This window comes from Loxodonta africana, chromosome 4 (assembly GCF_030014295.1).
Source record: "Loxodonta africana isolate mLoxAfr1 chromosome 4, mLoxAfr1.hap2, whole genome shotgun sequence".
NCBI classification, from domain to species: Eukaryota; Metazoa; Chordata; class Mammalia; order Proboscidea; family Elephantidae; genus Loxodonta; species Loxodonta africana.
Window position 1 is genome coordinate 130,965,553 of NC_087345.1, and position 22,612 is coordinate 130,988,164.

General features: G+C 40.6%; 1 pseudogene; it reads left to right on the top strand.

Annotated features, from left to right (window-relative positions):
• Positions 1-262: 262 nt before the first annotated feature.
• LOC100657535 (pregnancy zone protein-like) overlaps positions 263-22,612 on the top strand; it is a 28,097-nt pseudogene continuing 5,747 nt past the window's right edge.

Consider the following 22,612-nt stretch of genomic DNA (forward strand, 5'->3'; position numbering starts at 1 on the left):
ATAAATATGAATTTTATCCTTCCAAAATGCCTCAGAGCCTGTCAGAACTTAGCTTTAAAGGCAATGGAGCTGTCACTGAAAGCAATGTCCTCTTAGGGAATCTGTGCCCAACTCTGAACTTTATCCAGGAGCCTTGAGGTGGGGCTTTTTTGCAAACTGCAGCCACATAAACCCTGATAAATACTGCTCAGGGACCAGGCTGAGGGCAGGGAGATTTGCCCAGTAAGGTCCCAGAGATTTGTCCCTCTTTTTTTTTTTTTTTATGGAGAAAGACAGACCCCCTCAGTCATGCCTCATGCTACTTCTCCTTGTCCTGTTTCTTGACATTTTATCAGGGTCTACAGAACCATAAGTTTCCCTCAAAACTCCTTCCCCAAGAGTCCTTTCCACATTTCAGTTTCTCCCTTACGTCTTTGCTTTGCCTTTCCTGTTAAATGCTACCCTTCCATTCCTTAAGATATCTTCCAATCATAAGAGAGATTCTGGTTGTCTTAGTTACCTAGTGCTGCTATAACAGAAATACCACAAGTGGATAGCTTTAACAAAGTGAATTTATTCTCTCACAGTTTAAGTGTCATGGATTGAATTATGTCCTCCCCAAAAACGTGTGTATCAATTTGGCTGGGCCATGATTCCTGGTAATGTGTGATTTTCCTACATGTTGTAAATTCTGCCTCTGTGACATTAATGAGGGAGAATGGGCAGGCAGCAGTTGTGTTAGCGAAGCAGGACTCAACCTACAAGACTTGTGTCTTGAGGCAATCTCTTGAGATATAAAAGAAAGAAGCAAACAGAGAGACAGGTGACCTCATACTACCAAGAAAGCAGTGCCGGAAACAGAGTGCGTCATTTAGACCTCAGATCCCTGGGCTGAGAAGCTCCTAGTCCAGGGAAAGATTGATGAGCAGGTTGACAGAGAGACAAAGCTTTTCCCTGGAGCTGACGCCCTGAATTTGGACTTTTAGCCTGCTTTACTGTGAGAAAATAAACTTCTGTTTGTTAAAGCCATCCACTCGTGGTATTTCTGTTATAGCAGCACTAGATAACTAAGACAGGAGGCTAGAAGTCTGAATTCAGGATGCCATCCCCAGGGGAAGGATTTCTCTGTCTTTTGGCTCTGGGGGAAACTCTTTGACATCAATTGTCCCTGGTCAAGGAGCTTCTCAGCACAGGGACCCTGGGTCCAAAGGACTGCTATTCTCCTGGCTCTTGTTTCTTGGCGGTATGAGGTCCCCATGTCTCTCTGCTTACTTCTGTCTTTTTTATGTCAAAAGAAATTGACTTAAAACACAACCTAATCTTGTAGATTGAATCCTGCCTTATTAACATAAAAAAAAATAACTGCCACGAATTCCACCTCATTAACATCATAGAGATAGGTTTACAACATGCAGGAAAATCACATCAGATGACAAAATCATGGACAATCACACAATACTGGGAATCATGAACTAGCCAAGTTGACACACATTTTGGGGGGACATAATTCAATCCATAACACTGGTTAATCCTTTTTTTTTTCCCTCTGTCATCTATCCCCCACTCTTGAAATATTTTTCTTTTATTGGGCCAATCATAGTCATAAATACAATAAGTAGTCACTAGAAGCATGATTTAGTTAGAAATTAAAACCTCAGATCCCACCTATAAATCATTCTTTTGGGGGGAGGGCATTGGCTATAAAAATATTTCAAATGTTTTAAAAACTTAGTGGAGTGCAATTTAACTCACATTGTAGCTCATATGTGTAGAGACAATATACCTCCTATGTTTTTCAATAACTTACTGGGTCTCCATCAAGAGCCCTCAATAACTAACAGGTCAGTGGGGAGAAAATTTTAATCCTGCTAAACCACAGTTAAATTCAACTGAAAAGCTGGTGAAATTCAATAATTTTAAGACTTCCCTTCTACCTCTTTCCAAGATAGTGTCTAAAGGGTTGTGATCTCCACCGCCTCCGGGAGGAGGGGAAGGGTCAGAGTCCTTGGGCTTCAGAGTTCTCTGTCTTCCTTGGTCACTGCCACCTGGCTTCTCTTTGCCTGCTAGCATGAATTGTTGGAGTCTTTAACTAGTTGGTTTCTCTCAGTTTAGTCAAGACCCAAAACTCTTCTCTAGTTGATTCTGTCTCACCTTAGCTGTATCTTATGCTGTAGAACCTCCAGCTTTCCACTGCATCCTATACCCAATCCCATAGCTATTGTTCCAACATAGCCCCTGCTGCAGGTCACCTTGCCCCTTGGCAGTCCAGGCCCATTTGAGGTCCTTGCCTCAACTCAGCTGACTTTACCTTCCTTCTTGGGAAATTTGAGAACTCTTGGATCCAATAATACCACATAGGCACTAGAGTGTCCTAGAGAGGTTAGCTTTTCTAGTCCTCCCTTGCCTACCCATATATAGCTACATTCCTGGTTGATATAAAGCAGCCTCCAGAGCTCCAATGACCCTTCTCCTCCCCCAGGAGGGGTGTAAGAAGACCCTCTGCTCTGTGTGTTACTCTCTGCAGGCCAAAGCACAGGAAGCACAAATCAGGGCTCTGACCAACTCACTTTTCCACTTCTTCTTGCACAATTTCCTAGTAACCAGTAGGACACTTTTCTCCCCTACCATTCTCTATTTCGTCTCCAACTGTGAATGGTACCACTTCCCACTGCACGTCATTAGAAGAGCATTTGTAAATATGTCGGAGCTGTTTGGTTTCCTGAGTCCAGGCTGAATGGATGAAGTGAGTGGCATTTAGTGGGGCCTGAGACATTAAGCAGTCTATATTTTCAGGAATGGTCCTACACAACATAGGATTATCTTGCCCATCGAAAATCATTACTTTACGTCATGTCCACCATTTAACATAGAACAACAAGCCTCATGACCTAGTTATCATAAACAGGAAGGGTATCTTCTCACCATGGAGAAAACCTTATCTTATCCCTCTAGCACCAGCTCTGGGTTGCGAGAATGGTTAAGCACTTGACTATTAACTGAAAGGTTAGCAGTGCAAATCCACCCAGAGGTGCCTTGGAAGAAAGGCCTGGCTATCTACTTCCAAAAATCACAGCCGTTGAAAACCCTACTCTGAAACACATACGGTTGTCATGAGTCAGAATCTACTGGGTAGGAACTGGTTCTTTGTTTTTGTTTTGTTTTGTTTTCGGTTCTTGTTTGTTTTTGTTTTATCCCTCCTTGATGTGAATAATGATAGCTATTGCCCAAGAAATATCAGTTATTTTTCTCCCCTGCCTTGGAGCAGTAAGCCACAGGAAGGTGGAGGTTGCAGGAGTGCATGATTCAAGGGATGAAATTAAAGGGCATCAGTTTAGTATTTGAAAACTTTAGTACCTGCTACAAAGGCAAACATTTAAAATGCAAACTATCATGGTTGCGTAATATATTAAAACATTTTAGTTGCTTACTACAAACAAAATCTTGGGCAAGTTACTTAATCCTGATGGGTTCCAATTTCAGTAAAATGAATACTAACCAAACCTTTGTGAAATTATTTTTTGAAATATCAAGTATATGTGGGACTCCTGGACATCCTTTTAACTCAGTGCTGAAGTCACTCCTGAGATTCACGCTTCAGCCAAAGATTAGACAAGTCTATAGGGCCAACAATAACATACGTGAGGGATGTGCTTTATAGTTCATTCATGTATATGAGACTAATGGACACACCAACACAAAAGCAAAGGCGAAAAGGCAAGAAGGGACAGGAAAACTGTACAAATGGAAACAGGGAGCCTGAGGAGGAGAAGGGAAGAACCTTGACATATCATGGGGTTGTCAACCAATGTCACAAAACAATCTGTGTATTAACTGTTTATAATGAGAAACTAATTTGCTCTGAAAACTTTAACCTAAATCACAATAAAAAAATATATATGTGGAATTTTTTTTCATTGTGATATCAATGAGGCTTATAATTAATAATAAGAATAAAAATATTTTATTGAATAGATTATAATATGCCAATGCCTTTTTTTCTATTATAATGAAAGAAAAAGGTGTGCACGGGCAGGTAAAAAAAAAAAGTTTTTTTTTTTTAATCACATCCTGGAAAGGGAAGATATTCAGGGAATCAGAAATATCCAGATGCCAGAAGGGGTTAGGTGAGAGTTATGAGTTGAACAGCCACAAGTAAATTACTTACAAGACCCTCAGCAATGGGCTCAAGCATATTACAGATCATGGAGCTAGCAAAGGACTGGGCATCGTTTCGTTTTGTTACACCTAGGGTCGCCATGACTAGGAGCAGACTCCATGGAGACGAATCGCAAGTCACTAAACTGCTCTGAGCCTCTCTGCTTCAGAACTGAACCTTCTCATATGTTAATCCAGAACTAAAACCACTCCTGAAGCCAACTTTTCAAAGATTAGGCTGGACTACAAAACATAAAATAATACTTGTGAAGAGTGTGCTTAGTCAAGTAGACACACGAGACTAAATGTGCAGCTCCCGCCCAGAGGCAAGATGAGAAGGTAAGAAGGGAGGGAAGCCGGTCGAGTAGACATGGAAAGCCTGGAGTGGAAAGGGCGAGTGTGCTGTCACGTCACAGGGATTGCAAACAGGGTCACATAAAAATATGTGTATGTGTATAAATTTTTGTATGAGAAAATAACTTGAACTGTTAACTTCCACCTAAAGCACAATTAAAAAAAAAAAAAAAAGGCCCTAAAGATTCATGGCATGTTTTTGTTTTTGTTAAGACATCATTTTAAACATACAGCAAGACGGATGTGCTCCAGCAGACCACTGTGGAGAATGAGACAGCTGAACTTTATTTCCAAACTTCACAACTGTCTCTGATATTCTCACTCCTAGTTCCACATCTGTTAACTTAGGAGTTCTACTTCCTTGTCGTTTGTCAAATAGCCTGTCTTGTTTCATTTTTTTTAAGTTAAGTGTTCATGTTGGTGATGGAAGGGAAAGAGTAGTAAAATTACATGAACATAATGTTCTTAGTTCCAAATTAACTCTACAAATGGCTTAAACCTGCTGGTATTGGTTTATTAAAACTTTATGGATTCACATTTCTAAGTACACTTTACTGATTGATTTGGTGAGGGGGTGAGAAATTTATTCTACTGTTATATACTCAGAAATCCTGGTGGTATAGTTGTTAAGAGCTACGGCTGCTAACCAAAGGGTTGGCAGTTCGAATCCACCAGGTACTTCTTGGAACCCCTATTGGGCAGTTCTACTCTATCCTATGGTGCCGCTATGAGTTGGAATTGACTCAGTGGCAATGGGTTTGGTTTTTTTGGTTTATTAAATACACAAATCTGGGAATTGACGAGGATCTCATGTTTTAGCTGTCATGAGTGTGGAGAGTATAATGTGGGTTCTGGGAGGATTAAACAGCTTAATGTGGAGACTGCTTAACACAATGCCTGGCAGGTAGCAGATACTCAGAAAAGGCACATTCCTTTTCAGGCCATAGGGGTTCAGAGCACCGGGAGATTATCCTGAGGTGGATGCTTTGGCAAAGGTTTAGTGACAAAGGTGCCATTTTGGATGATTCTTGAAGCATGGATAGGATTGTGCCAGGCAAATACTGGGGGTAAAGAATATTATATTATAGACAAAGGAAACTCATCACTGAGGTCAAGACAAGAAAAACTCACACAAAGAATTGCCTATGCTTCTGAATTAAAAAAAAAAAAAATCAAGAATTAAAAAGAAAAAGCAAAATACTTTGCAAAATAATATGTATTGGGGAGTCATTGCTTGGGGGCACTGAGTTTCTCTTAAGCATGATGGAAAACTTTGGAAACGAATAGTGATGATGGTTGCCCAACGTGATGAATGTAATTAATGTCACTGAATTATACAAGTAAAAAAATGTTGAAATGGCAACATTTTTGTTATATAAATATTTACCACAATAAAAAGATAATATATATTGCACATGCTTTCTTTTTTAATAAGATATCCTATCCATATATGCTTGACAAGAGCATACATTCATGAATGGATAAACTTTAAAATATTAATATTTCTATTTGTTAAGCTGTACCTGAGAAACTTAAGAGAAATAACAAATAACTTATTTTTTCAATGTTCCTGTCATACATAAAGTTATTTTGCAATATATATATAGGTGTTCTTTTTGGTAATAAATACATATGCTCACTGAAGTTCTTTCAGTTGAATTTGCGTAAACCTAGTTATGGTATACATGCACTAGAGATCTTTATTTGGGCAGATTTTAATGTATAACTTTGTAGGAAATGAATACCCACTCCCCTCCAGTTTATGGTATACATGTACATGGATCGGTATTTAGGAGTTCAGATACAGGGGCTCCTTAAAGCAAGGAATGCCTGTAAAATTCTAACATCTTTTAAGTCAGCCTCTAGTAGAATGATTACATGTCACCACTGATAAGTAAAAGATATAATTCTTGTGCCAATCAATGGCAGAACCTCCATATCATTGTTCTTAGTGCATTGATGCAATACAGAACCAACTGCAGCAACAAATACAGGATTTACAAAAAACATTTGTCCACAAAAATGCTTGCTAGCCTCAGTTTTTCTCTGATTTGTCTTCTCCCCCCTCACCCCACCCCAGGCAGTATATGGTGCTGGTTGTCCCTTCCCTGCTCCACACTGGGACCCCTGAGAAGGGCTGCCTCCTTCTGAGCAACCTGAATGAGACCATGACTGTGAGTGCTTCCTTGGAGTCTGTCAGGGGAAACAGGAGCCTCTTCACTGACCTCATGACCAAGAAGAACTTGTTCCACTGCGTCGCCTTCACTATGAGCACTGGCTGCCCGTACCTGTTTGATTAGTTATATTGTGTTCTATCAGTCGAGGTGGTGGAAATCTAGTGTTCAATTCCAAGGGAAGACTTTAAGAAGGTGGTAAGAATTTCAGAGAGTACGTTTTCAGCCACTAATGAACAAAGCATAGACTTTCCATCAGATTAAAACCAAATCCGTTTCTGTCGAGTTGATTCTGACTCATAGCAACCCTACAGGACAGAGTAGAACTGCCCCATAGCATTTCCAAGAAGCAGCTGGTGGATTTGGGCCGCCGACCTTTTGGTTAGCAGCTAAGGTCTTAACCACTGCGCCACTAAGGCTCCTTCCACCAGACTAGGTGAGAAATATTTTTAGGTATACGCAAGTTCAATTTAATTCCTAAATAAAAATCCTACTAGTCACAGAAATAATATGACAGATAGTCAGAGGAGTATTCTAGCTTTGATATGTAACCATCTCTTTAAGGTCAGGGTTGGGTAATGCTTGGAAAACAAACTATATTTTTTAAAAATCTCATGATGGAGCAGCATACAGCAGAATTTTTTTTTCTTTTTTTATGACAGATGTTAGTTGCCTTTGGTCTTCTGAATGTGTAATGTATAAACGGTGCAAGATATTCCAAGAAAATATCCAGTGCCTCCTGGAGGTTGCCCAACTTATGACACTTAGCTCCTATACTCTCCTATATTTTTCAGAAGTGTTTCTCCCCATCACTTCAAAATATAACATCTACTTAGTTAAAAAGAGTATGAATTAATAACTACACCTCTAGGCGAGCTATATGGAGAGCTGGGTTTCACTTACGGCTGCTCCTATTATTTCCCCTATTTTTTATTATTAATATCTTCACTCTTATATCTAGAGAAATATTTATGCCTACCTAGCTCTTTGGTGAGGCTGAAGGAGAGACGGTTAATAATAAAGGACGAAGGATTTAGAGGGAGAAGACTGCAGTTTTTCAGGAGCATCCTTTATTTTTCAGCTCCCAAAGATTTCATCCTCTTTAGAGGTGGCATTCCTCTCTGTCTAGATATAAGGACCAACACAATATTTCAGGAAGAGGAAAACAGTGCTGGTAAAGAATGCTCAAAGTCTGGTCTTTGTCCAGACAGACAAACCCATCTATAAACCAGGACAGACAGGTATGTAGAAAAAATTCTCTGGTTGGGGCCACCTCCTCAGCTGCTTTTCCACCCCCAAATCACCATTTTCCTGATCCCTTACCCTCTTGTCTTGTTACCCAAGTTACCTGCTTTATCACGTCTCAGTCTTATGACAGAAATTCTTTTTCAGTAAAATTTCACGTTGTCTCTGTGGACGAAAATTTTCACCTCCTAAATGAACTAGCCTCACACATCTGTCAGTTTGTCATACTGTGCTGGCTTGTGTGTTGCTGTGATGCTGGAAGCTATGCCATCAGTATTTCAGGTATCAGCAGGGTCACCCATAGTGGACAGGATTCAGTGTGGCCTCTAGACTAAGGCTAGGAAGAAGGACCCAGTGGTCTACTTCTGAAAAAATTGGGCAGTGAAATCCTGTTCTGTTTTACATAGGGTTGCTATGGGTAGAAACTGACTCGACGGCACCTAACAACAACAAATGAAATGGTAAGCATCCCAACATCTATGGTTTGGATAGGGGAAGGGGGATGTTCACCCAGAGTGGGGGGGACAGGTCCAGGAAAAGCAAGAAGATGAAAGACATTCTTTCTGGAACCTGGCACACCAAAAGCATACCCCTTCAGTCTCACCAGAGATCTAGACTCTTAAAAAAAAAAAAAAAAAATTTACACATAGCATAATTGAGGAACAAGAGATGAGGCACTTCTTTCTCTTATAACAGTAGCTAATCAGCCTGGCCAGAGTCAGCTACGTTTATTGCTCTAGACATACTGTATTAAGAATAGTGAAGAGACACAAGAAAAAACAACAACATCCACACTCTCGAAGAGTTTATAATTAAATGAAGTACCAAAAAATTTTGCTTATTCTGGCTAATAGCTTAGAATTTTATATATATTATTATAATTTATTCAACAAATGTATTCTAAAATATATTTTTATATATAATAGAAAAAATTTATGCTAATCAGGTGTCCCTTCCTCAAATTAGCTTTCAATATTAAGGCAAAAGAATTGCTCAAAGCTGAGCAATTCTAAAACAATTATTCTGGAGGCTGCCAGAAAATAGACTTGGGAACGAAATATATCCAAGTCCTATAGTGTCCAATGCCTTTTAGGGAGCCTTCAATAAACAGTAAGATTGGAAAAGTGCACAATCAGATAAGTCAGGTTACATAAATACAGTGTTTGATTTCGTAGATCATGTTTCTTAAATGTGTTCTTCTATGGGATGATATAACAGAGAAACTTGCTCTTGAGCATCGAGCAGCTATAGCAAAAGGAAGAATTGATGAAGTAAAAGAACTGAACAGAAGATTTCAAAGGGCCTCTCGAGAAGACAAAGTAAAGTATTATAATGACATGTGCAAAGAGCTGGAGATGGAAAACCAAAAGGAAAGAACACACTCGGCATTTTTCAAGCTGAAAGAACTGAAGAAAAAATTCAAGCCTCGAGATGCAATAGTGAAGGATTCCATGGGGAAAATATTAAATGACGCAAGAAGCATCGAAAGAAGATGGAAGGAATACAGAGTCATTATACCAAAAAGAATTAGTCAATATCCAACCACTGAACAGATGGTACAGAAGGAAGAAGTCCAAGCTGCTCTGAAGGTATTGGCGAAATTGATGGACTATCAATTGAGATGTTTCAACAAACAGATGCAGCGCTGGAAGTGCTCACTCATCTGTGCCAAGAAATATGGAAGACAGCTTCCTGGCCAACTGACTGGAAGAGATCCATATTTATTCCCATTCCCAAGAAAGGTGATCCAACCGCATGTGAAAATTATAGAACAATATCATTAATATCACACCCAAGCAAAATTTTGATGAAGATCATTCAAAAATGGCTGCAGCAGTATATCAACAGGGAACTGCCAGAAATTCAGGCCGGTTTCAGAAGAAGACATGAAACCAGAGATATCATTGCTGATGTCAGATGGATCCTGGCCAAAAGCAGAGATACCAGAAGGATGTTTTCCTGTGTTTTATTGACTATACAAAGGCATTCAACTGTGCGGATCATAACAAACTATGGATAACATTTCGAAGAATGGGAATTACAGAACACTTAACTGTGCTCATGAGGAACCTCTACATAGATCAAGAGGCAGTTGTTTGCACAGAACAAGGGGATATTGATTAGTTTAAAGTCAGGAAAGGAGTGCGTCAGGGTTATATTCTTTCATCATACCTATTTAATCTGTTTGGTGAACAAATAATACAACAAGCTGGACTATATGAAGAAGAATGGGGCATCAGGATTGGAGAAAGACTCATTAACAACCTGTGTTGTGCAGACTACACAACCTTGCTTGCTGAAAGGGAAGAGGACTTGAAGTACTTACTAATGAAGATAAAAGACCATGGCCTTCAGTATGGATTGCACCTCAACATAAAGAAAACAAAAATCCTCACAACTGGACCAATGAGCGACATCATGATAAATGGAGAAAAGATTGAAGTTGTCAAGGATTTCATTTTACTTGGATTCACAATCAACAGCCATGGAAACAGCAGTCAAGAAATGAAAAGACACATTGCATTGGGTAAATCTGCCGCAATGGACCTCTTCAAAGTGTTGAAGAGCAAAGATGTCACCCTGAAGACTAAGGTGCGCCTGACCCAAGCCATGGTATTTTCAACTGTATGCATGTGAAAACTAGACAATGAATAAGGAAGACTGAAGAAGAGTTGAAGCCTTTGAACTGTGGTGTTGGCGAAGAATATTGAATATACCATGGACTGCCAAAAGAACGAACAAATCTGTCTTGGAAGAAGTGCAACTAGAATGCTCCTTAGACGCAAGGATGGCAAGACTACATCTTACATACTTTGGACATGTTGTGAGGAGGAATCAGTCCCTGGGGAAGGACATCATGCTTGGCAGAGTACAGGGTCAGCAGAAAAGAGGAAGACCCTCAACGAGGTGATTGACACAGTGGCTGCAACAATGAGCTCAAGCATAAGAACGATTGTAAGGATGGCACAGGACCAGGCAGCGTTCTGTTGTGCATAGGGTCGCTATGAGTCGGAACCGACTTGACGGCACCTAACAACAACAACAACGTAATAATGAGGGTAGTTCAAGAAGCAAAATAAATAACTTTCAAATGTTTGTATTTAAGGTACAGACATGCATGATGTGACCATAGACTGATAAGAAAAAGAGGTACCAATTAGGGCCTTTTATTTCCCCAACTTAGTCCCCAATACCCAATCTAGTACACACACACACACACACGCACATTTGAGTGGATCCAGTTCTTGACATTAGCTTTACACATATTGATTCTTACTCGAGAAAAAAATGCATTCACATGCTTAATTTCTGTTCATCACATTGTCATCCTCCCCAGCTCATCAGATGTGGCTAAAGTAGGAGTAACAGTCCCTGATACCGTCATCAAGTGGAAAGCAGGGGCCCTCTGCCTGTCTGATGACACTGGACTTGATCTTTCTCTTCCTGCCACTTTCCAAGCCTTCCAGTCCCTCTTTGTGGAGCTCACAATGCCCTACTCCATAGTCCATGGAGAGTCCTTCACACTCAAGGCCACTGTCTTAAACTACCTTCCCAAATGCAGCCAGGTGAGGAAAATGAGGGTGAACTGAAAGAGTGGATGGAATAAAAGACTCTATTAGCAAGTCTGCTCCTGATTCTGTTCCCAAAGCTATGAGTAAATCTGGGAATCATGTGTTAGCACTACAAATAAACAGTGCTAATCAAGGCAGGACATGATCTGAGAGACAAAATGATGATACATGAGCCCCAGCTGCGGAAACCATGGCTTGCCAAACCACAGACCAGTTTTGGTTTTTCGTTTTTGTTTTTGTTTTTTAATTTCCTGAAGCTCACAGAATCCTTTTCTACAAGTTAGACTTTGTGCCAGGAAGATCCTTGATGCCGACACAAAGCTCAGTTTTCTCAATTCCATGAGTGTCATTCTTCCCTCAGAGCTAAACTGCCACAATATGTAGCACTTATCTGTTTGTAAATTAGTTAACACTTTTTTGTATAAATTATCTCCTTTGTGGAAGCCCTGGTGAGGTAGTGGTTAAGTGTTACAGCTGCTAACCAAGAGGCTGGCAGTTCAAATCCACCAGGCGCTCCTTGGAAACTCTATGGGGCAGTTCTACTCTGTCCTGTAGGGTCGCAATGAGTCAGAATCGACTCAACAGCAGTGGGTTTGGGTTTTTTTGGTTTATCTCCTTTGTAACACACAATGTCAATGTCAGGAACCCTTATATATCATTCATAATTTGCTGTGTCTTGTATACAGTAGACATATATGTTGGAGAAAGTGGAGGGAGGAAGAAAGAAAGTCAAGAAGAAAATCTGCATAGGAACCAGTATGTAGTACTGGCTGCTTTTCCCTCCTCTCCATTGCTGCTGCATCTGCGGATTTCTCCAATCTGCCCCAATGCAAATACAAGATCTTTCTAGTAGATAATCAGTCTTGATTTTTATCATTGCCCATTCTCATGCTTCTCAAAGCATGTATGAACTTCTGTCTCCTACATTTTTTCCCAAAATCTGAATTCACTGCAGCATCTCACACTTGGCCCTAATTCCATGCATTCATTGTCTTTCTATCTTCTGATCATTTCTGTCTTTTTGTTCCTTTATGGGTGATAGATCAGCCTGCAGCTGAAAGCCTCTTCAGCCTTCCCAGCTTCCCAAAGCACAAAGGGAAAACATTCCTATTGCATTTGTGGAACTGAGCAGCAAACCTTGTCTTGGACAATAACTCCTAAAACTCTGGGTGAGGGACAAAAAGGTCTACCAACCAGCAAGGGTGGTGGATATCTGAACACGCCTTATATCATGTTCTCCTTTTTGCTTCCCACAAGTGTAATTATATAAAGGTTATTTCTTTTCTTCTTTTGATTTTTATCTACAATGATTGTCTCTCATAACCTCAACCCCACCTAGGCCCCATAATCACTATCTTTGGACACTAGTTACTCAGCATACATTAGCCTTGTATTTTTTAGCTTTATTTCTTATTCCAGTCAGGTTTAAGGTTAAAGTACAGCCCCACAAAGTGATTACAGAGCCTATATTCACTTTCAGCTATAAGGAAGACTTAGACTACTATCAAGTTGAATATTCATTTTTTCTAGGTTCTTAGTTTCAGGAAATGTGAACTTCGCAGTGAGTTCAGAGGCAATACAGTCCCTAGAGCTGTGTGGAAACGAGGTTGCTGAGGTCCCTGAGGTTGGGTGGAAAGACACAGTCATGAAAACCCTGTGGGTGAAGGTAAGTCAGTCTGGCCTGTTTGACATGTTTCTGACTCCCCAACAATAATAACAAAAACTACTATGGTCATTCTTGAGCTAATAAAGGACAATTAATATCATACTCATACAATCCATCCCATAAACTAATATAATTCCCTATCCCAAAAGAATGGCAGGAAACATTGCTCATTTATTGTGAATAATTCTTCCATAAATTATGTGAGAACTATTTTCTTTTCTTGATCTCCACTTCTGACGTAAGATTCATGTATTTCTCACACTTATTACCTTTGATTCCCTGCCCTTATTGTCCCTTCTCATTTTCTCCTCTGCAAATCATCCTGGTTCTCTTTAAAGTGTTGAAAAGCAAAGAAGTCACCTTGAGAACTAAGGTGCACCTGACCCAAGCCATTGTATTTTCAATTGCCTCATATGCATGCAAAAGCCGAACAATGATTAAGGAAGACCTAGAAGAACTGATGCCTTTGAATTGTGGTGTTAGCAAAGAATGCTGAATATTCCACAAGACCAAACAAATCTGTCTTGGAAGAAATACAGCCAGAATGCTCCTTAGAAGCAAGGATGGCAAGACTACTCTCACATACTTTGGACATTGTCGTGGATTGAATATGTCCCTCCAAAAAATGTCTGTATTACCTTGGCTAGGCCATGATGTCCAGTATTCTGTGGTTGTCCTCCAGTTTGTGATTCTAATTTTATGTTAAAGAAGATTAGGGTGGGACTGTAACACCCTTACCAGGTCACATCTCTGATCCAGTGTAAAGGGAGTTTCCCTGGAGTGTGGCCTGCACCACCTTTTATTTCTCAAGAGGTAAAAAGGAAAAGGAAGCAAGCAGAGAGAGGGGGACCTCATACCACCAAGAAAGCTGTGCCAGGAGCAGAGTGAATCCTTTGGACCTGAGGTTTCTGTGCTGAGATGTTCCCAGACCAAGGGAAGGCTGACGATGAGGACCTTCCTCCAGAGACAACAGAGAGAAAAAGCTTTCCCCTGGAGCTGACATCCTGAATTTGGACTTCTAGCCTACTGGACCTTGAGAGAATAAACTTCTCTTTGTTAAAGCCATCCACTTGTGGTACATCTGTTATAGCAGCACTAAATGACTAAGACAGACCTGTTATCAGGAGGGATCAGTCCCTGGATAAGGACATCATGCTTGGTAAAGTAGAGGGTCAGTAAAAAGAGGAAGACCTTCAGCGAGATAGATTGACACAGTGGCTGTAACAATGGGCTCAAGCATCGCAACAATTATGAGGATGGCATGGGACCAGGCAGTGTTTCATTCTGTTGTGCATAGGGTCATGTCTTAGTCTTCTAGTGCTGCTATGACAGAAATACAACAAGTGGATGGCTTTAACAAAGAGATGTTTATTCTCTCAAAGTACAGTAAGCTAGAAGTCCAAACTCAGGGTGCCGGCTCCAGGGGAAGGCCTTCTCTGTTGACTCTGTAGGAAGGGCCTCATCATCAGTCTTCTCTTGATCTGGGAGCATCTCGGTGCAGGAACTCAGATCCAAAGGACGTGCTCTGCTCCCAGCACTGCTTTCTTGGTGGTATGAGGTCCCCAACTCTCTGCTTACTTCCCTTTCCTTTTATCTCTTGAGAGATAAAAGGTGGTTCAGGCCACACCCCCGGGAAACTCCCTTTACATTGGGTTAGGGAGGTGACCTGAGTAAGGGTGGTGTTACCATCCCACCCTAATCCTTCTAACATAAAATTACAATCACAAAATGGAGAACAACCACAGAATACTGGGAATCATGGCCTAACCAAGTTGATACACACATTTTTGGGGGGGACATAATTCAATCCATGACAGGTCGCTATGAGTCAGACCTACTCAATGGCACCTAACAACAACAACAAGTCTGAAGGTGTTGAGCAAGGGAAGACTCAACTCCTTGGCCTGGGCTTCAGGTAAGAGTCCATCCTTATAATCATAGTAAGAACAATGCCTCACAAGTATATATACTTCAAGTTAAAATGCATGTCCACATGTATTATCTCCCATAATTTTCAGAATGGTCCATTAAAGTTGGCATAATACTAAGTATTTCTTTAGACACATTTTACAGATGAGGACACCAAGCCTAAGAGAGCAGGTTAACACGGCTCAGGCGGTACAGACAAGACTAACGCTGGTACTTTCTTGGTTCACATTTAGCCCTCTACCTCCATAGCCCAGTGGTTTCTCATTAAAGAGCCTGGAGACAAGAGTTTAGATGTCCCTGGACAAGACAGCAGAGTCATGACAAGTTTGAATCAAAGGAGATATTCTAGAAAAGAACTGATGATGAAATACATGGTACTCTATATTCATCTCGGAAATTCTGGTGGCATAGTGGTTAAGTGCTACGGCTGCTAACCAAAGGGTCGGCAGTTTGAATCTGCCAGGCACTCCTTGGAAGCTCTATGGGGCAGTTCTACTCTGTCCTATAGGGTCGCTATGAGTCGGAATTGACTTGACGGCACTAGGTTTGGTTTTTTTGGTTTTATACTCTTCTCACTAAGGCACTGATTTTTTCATGGCAAAACACACACACAAACAAAAAAAACCACATTATGTTTGGACTTCATCATAACATTAAGAAACATTTGCAGATTTTAAACAGTATTGCCACATTAGTATTAGCTTTATGCCCATAGTGCGTATGACATTGCACTTGCCAATTTAAGGTAAGTTCATGGTATCTGTTCATAAACATGAGGATCCATTCAAATGTTGTACAGAACAAGGGAGGAAGTTAAATATTTTCTAATGGATGTAAGAAGTCTTAATGATGTTATAATTAAACCTGAGAGCTATAGGTCCCTAGCCTTCTTTCTGAGACCTATGATGCACAGCAAGGCATAACATAGTTAAGAGAGAGGGGAAAGGGTTCTGTATCACATAGTGCCAAGAGGAGCTGGACTACTAAAAGCTAATTTCATCACTAAGCCAAAACTCTAATCCTTGGACCCAGGGTTCCTCAATGAGATATAATAATACTACTGTCAACTCTTATGACAACAATAATAATTACAACTGCTCACATTTATTGACATTTAATACCTTGCAGATACTGTTCTGAAGGTTTTCCATGTATTATTTCATTAAATCATCACAATAGGTGCAAACCAGACCATGAAGAGGTTAAGTAATTTACCCCAGGTCACATAGCTAGTAAGTGACAAAGCCAATTCCATATTCATGCAGTGTGGCTCTGGAGCCCCCACTCCTAACCACTACATTATATTGTAATCACAGATAAGTGTGCTCCTCCGACATGGGCTGTCTGTTTTCAAAGGTACTGAAGTATCTGAGCAACTATCCTTGAAGCTCCCACCAAAACTGGTCAAAGGATCTGCCAGAGCCTCCTTCTCAGTTTTGGGTGAGTCATCTCACACTTAGGAAACTTTGGACAAAAGAGTTGTTACCATATATCTTATCTATAAGCTTATATTCTAATAATCAACCTATTGATAATGTTTATTTGTTTTAGGGTTCTGGAAGGCTCATTTTTGTAAATATAACTTTTCCTTTGCCTAAACGATAGTTTGGCATGTGGTTCTAAATATGATGGTCATTTGTCCTTAACAATGTTGGCCACTTATGAACCAAAATTACTCTGGCATCTAATCTTTCACATTCCCCAGATGACATACTAGGTTCTGCTACGCAAAATATACAAAATATAGATGCCCTGTGGCTGTGGAGAACAGAATATGGTTCTATTTGTTCCTAATATCTACGTCCTGAACTATCTGAATGAAACTCAACAGCTGATTAAGGAGATAAAGTCCAAGGTCACTAGCTAGCTTATCACTGGTAAGTAGGGCAGAAAAACTTTTACTTTGGTACTGTAATGAAATATTTCCCAATTAGCCTTGAGTTATGTCACCAGATAGTAAGCCAATGTTGGTGATTTTATGGCAATAATAATATTACCATGCTCTAATAGAATGTTTTGATTTGACATATCCACAATATCCACAAAACCATGGTGGATAGTGCAAAAGAAGACCATGTAATGTCAGTGGCTCCTGGGGTGCATTCATCTGTTAATATGAGAATCCTGTTGTCTTAGACTGGGTTCTCTAGAAAAGCAAAACCACTAAAGCATATAAATACATATAGAAAGAGATTTATGTTAAGGAAATGGCTCACACATTTGTAGAGGCTGGAATGTCCCAAGTAGGTGGATCAGGATTGAACTTCTCTTGATTCAGGTAGCTGCAGGGGCTGGCAAACCCAAGATCGGCAGGTCGGAGAGCAGGGCTCCCACTCTCACACTGTGAAGATTGACGAATCCCAAGGTCTGCACATAAGCTGGTAGCTCAAGTCCCCAGAGCCGGAGGTCAGCCGAACAGGAAGTAACCACAGGATCCAGAGAGAGCAAAAAAGCCAGAATGTCTGCTTATATTCAGATGCAGGCCACACCCCCAAGGAAACTCCCTTTCAACTGATTGGCTACTCATAGCAGATTCAATCATGTGAGTGATCACATATAAACACTGAGAATCATGGCCCAGCCAAGTTGACACACAATCTTAACCATCACACCAACCTTTCCCTAATGCTTCATGAACCAATTGAAACCTTTTGCTGTTCCAGTTTACCAGAGACAGCTGAACTACAAGCACCAAGACAGCTCCTATAGCACCTTTGAGGAGCAACATGGGAGGAACCAAGGCAACGTTTGGTAAGAAAAGAAATCTATTCTGAGTTTCAACTATGAGTTTAAGGCATATACATATATTACCTTTTTTAATTCTTACAGCAACCCTATGAAGTGAGAGTTATTACCTTCATTTTACACAGAAAGGAACTAACATTCAATGTGTATAAATAAATGTGTCTGGTGTAACAACTAATGCATGGCAGAACTAAGAACATTTGAAGATTGATTCTTTTTATATCCAATACACCAAGCATCTCTTTCTTCTCGTGTTGCTAAAGGCCCATTATAAATTTATGATTTGGCCTCTTAAGTTGTTGCTTAGCCCCAAAAGGTGCTAGAAACAGGCTAGAAAAGCTGCAGCCATTGCTTATTCATTACCCTCAGAGCAGACCTTACTACTTTTTTTCTCTTTTTTCTTCTTTTTTATTAATCTTTATACTGCTTACAACAATAAGAAAAGTTTTTGAATGGTGTTTACAGAACTCTTTATAATCAAATCCCTTTTTGTCTCATGCATTTCCAGAGCATTACTATTCTAAGGGTGTCAGATACAATGATGCTGCAGTGTCTCTTTAAAGATTGAGAGATGTTTCAAGATGTTCTGACTATCAGACAGACTTTCCCAGTGTCAGAGGCACTTGTTCTGAGAGCACTTAGACCTCTTAGAATTATTTCTCTCCCGAGCTCCACTGACCAGAGAAGGCCTTCTAGGAATCTCTTTAAAATGCATATAAAAAAAAAAAACCAAACCCAGTGCCATCGAACGTTATAGAATGTTTAAAATGCATATAGAGAGGATTTTCTAAATATTCTATAACATCAGGATTAAGAGAATGAAGAGTTGTCACATAATTACTTTTTATATTTTTGGTATATAATATTATTTTAGGGAGAGAGAGAGAAATTAAACCACACCTAAGGCATTTGGAGGAAACCCGGGTGGCGTAGTGGTTAAGTGCTATGGCTGCTAACCAAAGGGTCGGCAGTTTGAATCCGCCAGGCGCTCCTTGGAAACTCTATAGGGCAGTTCTACTCTGTCCTACAGGGTTGCTATGAGTCGGAATTGACTCAACGGCACTGGGTTTTTGGTTTTGGTAAGGCATTTGGATACAATGGAGGTTTTTCTTATCCATTTAGCAAGAGAAAGAATAAACGTGAATTTAATATTGATAAGGGACTGAGCTCTCTGAGCTGGAGACCTTACTACTTTCTAACAGAGAATTCTCTCTCTCAACAAAATCTAACCACACAGGGAAGCAAGAGAAGATCAATGACCAGGAACCTGGTGGAGGGGCAGAGTGATACGGAAGGAAATGTTTACATCTTTGAAGCAGGACATTAGAAAAAGTTACTCCATTCTCCATATAAGCTGCAGAAGAGAAGGTAAGAAATCTGTGAAAAGAAAACACTACAAAAAGCCCAGAATGAAAGGGAAAAAACTTAGTCAACCACCCAAGGAAACTAGAAGGAACATAAATCCCAAAACCAACAAAGAAATGCTCTTGGAAGCAAGAGTCAGTTGGTAATAGATTTAACAAGAGGCAGCAAAACACAAAGAACAAGGAAGCTGTCAGGTTAAAAGAAGTCTCCAGACCCTCAGTAAGTTTACTGACTTTCATGGGTGTGTGTGTTGGAGGAGGGAAGAGATTATGAAGCCTGTGTTTGCAAACAGAGCACAAAGGTGCTACATGAAATTAAATGGCCTGAACACCCCACTCTTCCTGCCACCACAGGCTCACAGCCTTTGTACTGAAGACTTTGGCCCAGGCTCAAACCCTCACCTTTATTGATGAAGCACACATTGCCCAAGCCCTCACCTGGCTCTCCCAGAACAAAAGGACAATGGCTGTTTTAGGAGCTCAGGGGCACTGCTCAACAATGCCATTAAGGTGAACTGTTCCTGAACCTTGTGATACATCAATATAACATTTCTCAAAAGCAAGGGGAGAAAGGCACAGAGAAATTGCAACAATAGAGTCCAGGATAACGTAGGAGGGCATCTGGGCGAGGAGTATGAAACAGGGAAATTATAAAGAAAAATGAAATGGTACCTTGGTGATGGTACTTTGCCTGATAGATACTGAGGAGAATTTCCATGGAACAACAGAAGAGAATACACTAAAATTGGGGCAGAGAATTAATCAAAATCAATCTCAATGTCTGTCTGTCTCTCTCTCTCTCTCTCTCTCTCTCTCTCTCTCTCTCTCTCTCACAGGATGGAGTAAATGATGAAGTGACCCTCTCTGCCTATGTCACCATTGCCCTTCTGGAGATTTCTCCTCCAGTTACTGTAAGATCTACCTCAATCCTCTACTTCCCTATGAGGAAAATATAGACCTGCTATCTAGAATACCACCTTACTAAAAGCCAAGTCTTAACTTTCTGTTTGCTTAATGCTGAGGTATTTCTCAGATAGATGAGCTCTTTGGTCAATCCATTAGGGAGGATTTATACTTGTCCAGTAATGCCCTTGGATCATGTTGCTAAAGTAGTCCAAAACTAATCCTAAGAACACTAGTTCTTTAGCCTTATTGTTTAGGACTCAACTATGAAGTTAAAAAAATAAATAAACAGTTGTCATCAAGTTGATGATGACTCCTGGCAACCCCAGTTGTGTCAGAGTAGAGCTGTGCTCCACAGGGTTTTCAATGGTTGATTTTTTGGAAGTAGATCACCAGGCATTTCTTCCAAGGTACTTCAGAGTAGATGTGAATCTCCAAACTTGCATGTAGAAATCAAGCACTTAACCATTTGCACTACCCAGGGACTCCAACTATGAAGTTAAGACATCTAAAATATTCTTCTATTTATACACGATGGATATCTGGCTGTATACCTGGCTGACTGAAAACCATTAATGACACCTCTCTAGTAATATCCAGCTCAGGGCTTTCTCCCTCCTCTATTCACTCTAATATGATACCAAACTCATCGTCATTGGATCTATTCTGACTCATGGCAACCCCATGTGTGTCAAAGTAGAATTACACTCCATAGGGTTTTCAATGGCTGTAATCTTCCACGGTGCACTGGGTGGATTCAAACCATCAACCTTTCAGTTAGTAACCAAGCTCAAACCTTTGCACAACCCAGTGACCTTAATTTGATACCACCTTTTTTTTTTTTTTTTTTCCTTTACAGCACTTTGTTATATACAATGCTCTGTTCTGCCTGTAGTCAGCCTGGAACACAGCGAAGGAGGGGGCCCGTGAGAGCCATGTCTACACCCAGGCATTGATGGCCTATACTTTCACCCTGGTGGGAAACCAAGGTAAAAGAGAGAAAGTCTAAACTCACTTGATGAGGAAGCTGTTAAAGAAGGTGAAAGAAAATCACAATATTTTTCCTCTTCCACTTACACTGATTCTACAAAAAGAAGAGAAATACACTCCCTCTGAGTCAATGAGCTTCATGTGGAATTCCTTAGCCAAGTCACCATTGTGAGATCAGGGCACTTCTTATCAAAAATATCTTCTCTGGGATTGCGTATGTTGCACAGAGCACAGCATAATAGACCTAGTAGACATAGCACTACAGGTAGAGTATGGGAATTTATCCCTACCTACGACCAAAATATTAGACAAATATGTATATTTTCACCTGATGTCTGCCTATATACTTGGATGAAAAGAGGTGCAACAAAAAGCCATAGTAAAAGAAATGCAGTTTCACTAATTAGAAAGTAGCTAAGAACTACTTTAGGTGAAGGGAAAGACAGCACACAATACAGGGGAGGCCAGCACAACTGGACTAAAGCAAAGAAGTTTCCCGTACAAAACCAGGGTAGCAGGGGCAGGGGTCTGGGGACCATGGTTTCAGGGGACATCTAAGTCAATTGGCTTAATTAAATCTATTAAGAAAACATTCCACATCCCGCTTTGAAGAGTGGCTTCTGGGGTCTTAAACGCTAGCAAGCAGCCATCCAAGATGCATCAATTGGTCTCAACCCACCTGGAACAAAAGAGAATGAAGAACACCAAGGACAAAAGGCAATTACGAGCCCAGGAGACAGAAAGGGCAACGTGAACCAGAGACTACATCAGCCTGAGACCAGAAGAACTAGATGGTGCCTGGCTATAACCCATGGCTGGTCAACACACAACAGAGAACCCCTGAGGGAGCAGGAGAGCAACGGGATGCAGACCCCAAATTCTCGTAAGACCAGACTTAATGGTCTGACTGAGACTAGAAGGACCCCGGTGGTCATGGCCCCCAGACCTTCTGTTGGCCCAGGACAGGAACCACTCCCAAAGCCAACTCTTCAGACATGGATTGGACTGGACAATGGGTTGGAGAGGGTGGAGAGGGATGCTGGTGAGGAGTGAGCTTCTTGGATTAGGTGGACACTTGAGACTATGTTGGCATCTCCTGCCTGGACGGGAGATAAGAGCGTGGAGGGGGTTAGAAGCTGGCAAAATGGACATGAAAAGAGAGAGTGGAGGGAGAGACCGGGCTGTCTCGTTAGGGGGAGAGTAATTGGGAGTGTGTAGCAACGTGTATATGGGTTTTTGTGTGAGAGACTGACTTGATTTGTGAACTTTCACTTAAAGCATAATAAAAATTATTAAAAAAAAAAAAAAGGAAATGCAGTACCATTTTCCAAGTATTTTTGTCTGGGTCTGCTGGAGATATTCTCACAAAAGTCTTCTGAGATCAATAGGTAGGTTTTATACTTCAGTTTATAGTCCAATTCCCAGGAAATATCCCAAACAGTGAGAGAACTCTCTCTGTCACTTTTCTCTTGCAACAACTCAGTTAAAACAACATTTGAGAGGTTGGTAAGTATGGTCTACGCTTCTTCCTCCAAC